Source organism: Zingiber officinale, chromosome 6A, assembly GCF_018446385.1.
Source record: "Zingiber officinale cultivar Zhangliang chromosome 6A, Zo_v1.1, whole genome shotgun sequence".
Lineage (NCBI taxonomy): Eukaryota > Viridiplantae > Streptophyta > Magnoliopsida > Zingiberales > Zingiberaceae > Zingiber > Zingiber officinale.
In genome coordinates this window covers 82,877,581-82,881,600 of record NC_055997.1, presented here as the reverse complement: position 1 = coordinate 82,881,600, position 4,020 = coordinate 82,877,581, and the positions used below count along the sequence as shown (strand labels likewise).

The 4,020-nt window shown below is 36.7% G+C and overlaps 1 long non-coding RNA gene across 1 annotated transcript; it reads left to right on the top strand.

The window, feature by feature from the left end:
• The first annotated feature begins 551 nt into the window (after positions 1–551).
• Positions 552–2,964, top strand: LOC121994134. Its single transcript, XR_006115598.1, has 2 exons — positions 552–815; positions 2,748–2,964. It is a non-coding gene; the product is annotated as an uncharacterized LOC121994134 (long non-coding RNA).
• Positions 2,965–4,020: the final 1,056 nt, after the last annotated feature.

The window sequence follows — 4,020 nt, the reverse complement described above, 5'->3', positions numbered from 1 at the left end:
GCAGACCTACACAGATAGTGGACAGAGCAGTCAAGAGACTAAGAAATAAAGAAGTGCCACTAGTGAAGGTTATCTGGCAGAACCAGAAGCATGAGGAAGTCACTTGGGAGCAGGAGGACAGTATGAGACAGAAGTATCCAGAGCTATTCTAAGTTCGAGGACGAACTTTTTATAAGGTATGGGGGATTGTAACGACCCAATTTTTCCTATTTCAAGTTCTAAAAGTCGATAAAAATATTTGGAAATACCTTTAAAATATTCTAGAGATTTTTAGAAATTTTTAGAGTATTTTTACGTAATTTTTGGAGTTCGTTTGATATTTTTACCCAGAGGAAGAAGTTTTAAAAAAAATAAAAGAAAATAAAAGAAAAATAAGTTTGTAGAAGCTAGGGTTCGAACCCAACTCCTCGGACCCAAGCACAACCGAACCATGCCCGACCAGTTGAGCTATGCTCGTTCTGTTAACTAGGTATGGAGAGAAAAATATCTAAAGTAAAGTTATATGGAAACCCTAGAGATAATAAGAGGGAAAAAACTTAAGTGGGTTTTCGGAAAAGGGATCTTTTTCTCTCGAAATTCTTTCTCTCCTCATCTCTCTCGCGCGACAGCGGCGGCTCGGGCGGAAAACACTTCGAGGCGACGGCGCTAGGGTTCCTCTCCGGTGCCGGCGAAAGGATTCTCTCGGCCGGTCTTCACCCGTACGTGGTCACCGTGACGAAGGGAGCTCGGGAACTCAAGGGAGCCGCCGAGATCTTCAAGCTTCACCCGAAACCCTAGAATTTGCTCTCCTCCGGTTGTAAGTTCAAAACAGCGAGGTGAGTTGCTACTCACCTGCAGTAGGATAGCTCCGAGATTTTCGTTTCCTTGCTTTCGGGAATTGTTGTGCCGAATTTATTGTGCTAAGGATTTAGGTTTCCCTTGGTTAAGAACAAGTTGTATAGGGCTTATTGAACCAAGGTTGTTTCAGATTATAGAGTACAGGATTGGGGTAGTCCGGGAATTTAAGAGTAGTATGCGTCCTTGGGCTTTTCCTCTTAAGTTCTGTTGTAGCAGAAAATTCAAGATTCTGTTGTGCTGTAAAAGTATAAGTATTGTAGTATATTTTAGCTTGTTTTCTGTGATTCTGTGAAGGTATTGTTTGAATAAGTTACATGGGTTTTGATTGTAAAATTTACAACAAGTTTAACTTGAGTTAGGCAAAGAAAAGGGGCACGGGTAGTTTCTTTAGGGTTGCTGTGCAATCCGGTTACTTAGTTGACCATGAGAAAACATATGCTTGTTGATTAGCATGTAGTTCCCTTCATGTTGTTACCTTGTTAGAGGATTTAAATGGATTCTTGTTAAGAATTTGTTAAGAGGTTATTAGGAGTCTTTCTTTTAATTGCTAAAGAAATTAGAGATTTCACATGCTATTTGTAATGCTAGATTTGAGTTAGTTGCCTTTTCTTTAAGCAAGTGCATATTCGTTTATGTTTTAATTTAGTTTCCTCAAGCAAATGCAGATTTGATTTCTGTTCAGTTTTGTTCCTCCCAATTGTACATGCTAGTTTCACCTTTTCTTACATGTTCCATAATTTATTTAATGCTTTAGTTAGTGCTGTAAATTGTGGAATTGGCTACCTTTATTAATGTTGATGTGGTGCTAAAAAGGGGGCAGTTTAGTGCTTATGAAAGGAAAAGTTTTGGATGTAGTTTACTGATAACGTTTTGTTCCTTTGATACACATGTTTAACTCAACCTCCAAAGCATACAGTTAGTTAGTATGCAGATTTTAGTTAAGCTTGGCATGCAGATTTCTTATAGCTTAAATGCAGATTTTTATTAGTCCTATGTGCAGTTTTTAATTGCTATGAGTTGAGCATGATCAGTTTTCTTTATTACTAGATACACATGAGCAGTTTTTTTTTAGTTTTATTTGCTATTTTAACAAGCATGAACAGTCATGTATTTTAAATGGAAAAATAAGAATCCTATTAAATACTTTTAGAAGTATTAACAAGTAAAAGGAAGAAAAAGAAAAGAAAGAAAAAGGCCAAGGCCTTAAGTAAATCCCAAAGTCAAGACTTTAGGGATTTTGGCACACCAGATGTTATTAAAATGCCAAGGCATTTAAAGAAGAAGTATTTAAGATAAAAAGTATTTTACTTTTAAGAAGAGGCTAGTACCCGACTTCCAAGGTTGTCGTTAAACAAATCCAGGTGTCCAATTCCAAGGTCTTGGCCCTGGTAGACCAAGGTCTGCTCTTTTAGGATTGGCGGCTCGCTACCCCAACCTATTAGGGAACGCGCATAATTGGTACTAAGCCTGGGCCCAAGAGAAGTTGATTATTATTTTCAAGTATTAAAGTATAAATTTTAAACAAGTGAAATAAAAGAATAAGATTAGAGTAAAAGAAGTAAGTTTCACTTTGTTTTAAAGATCAGCAAGTTTAGCTTTCTTTTATGCTAGCAGCTTTTACATGTTTAGTTTCTTACATGTTATTTATTTGCTAGTTGATGAGCATGTTTTGCTTTATATTTTAGCATTCCAGTTAGTTTGCTTTCTTTATTAGTTTATGAGCATGAGTAGTTATACATGTTATCTTTTCTGTTAGTTGATTTCTTTGCTATTTATGAGCATGAGTAGCTTTACATGTTAGCATTCAGTTTTAGCATGTTTTTATTTGTATACATGCATATCGAGTTTTTGTGAGTTAGATAGCGCTCACTAAGCTTTATGCTTATAGACTGCACTTTCTCCTACTGCAGATAAAGAAAAAGGAAAACTAATATGAAGGAAGGCGACAAGGAGATGCAAGAGGGGTGTGTGATGTTTGCACTATCGGAGTCCTAGGGATCCTTGCAAATAAGATGAATTATGATTTGTTCTTTGAGTTAATTAAGTTTTTATGTGTTAAGGAAATTTGATAACTGTTTATAAGGACATTTGATACTGTGTTTGCTATTCAGTTGTGGTTGTGGATTAGTTTTCCTTTAATGTTGCTGAGTTAGATTTATTATACTGCGTGGTTGTTAGTTATGTGTTCCAGCCGCTTGTGGCTGAGTATATATACTGCATGTATTGTTGAATATGGTCACCGGTACAGGGGAGATTCTGTCGAAATTTTTCGGTAGAGTTTCCATGTGGTTTTTAATCACACCGGTTAAGTAGAGTTAGTAGATAAGTAACGGTCATCTTTAGAGAATAGTAGTAGTAAGAAGGGTGGACGTTACACATAGTGTACTAGTGTAATTTTATAGTCAAGATAAACTAATACTAAATTACACTACAACAATTCCAATGGTTTGTCCCAATCCATCTTGGATATGTGCTACTATTTATAATTTATAAGGAACTGATAACATTATCTTCTGTGTGACACCACACACCATGTTATCTATAATATAAATTAAATGGACAACTGCATTTAACTAAATACAGACATTTGACCAATGTGATTATCATTTCAAAATAAATGTTCATACAAAAAGCTAGGCTTTTAGTATACATCCTAACAATCTCTCACTTATACTAACAGACTATGATGCCATATATACTGCCATACATCTAATTCCCATCCCCTCAGCATGCCCATCAAAAGCTCTCGTCGGAAGAGCCTTAGTGAAAGGATCCAGGTTATCTGCTAATGCAATCTTGGTGACAACAACTTCTCCTCGTTATACGATGTCTCGTATTAGGTGGTACTTGTGCTCAATGTGTTTACTTGCCTTATGGGTTCGTGGTTCCTTCGAGTTTGCTACTGCACCACTATTATCACAATAAATTGTGATAATTTTGGGCAAAGGAGGAATCACATCTAAGTCCATTAAAAAGTTTCTGAGTCATACAGCTTCTTTGGCTGCCTCAGAGGCTGCCACATACTCATCTTCCATGGTGGAGTCTGAAATGTATTTCTGCTTAACACTCCTCCATGTTATGACTCCACCTCCCAAAGTAAACATATACCCTGAGGCTGACTTACTATTCTCCCTATCTGATTGGAAGTCTGAATCCGTGTAACCTATAGGGAGCAAATTATCT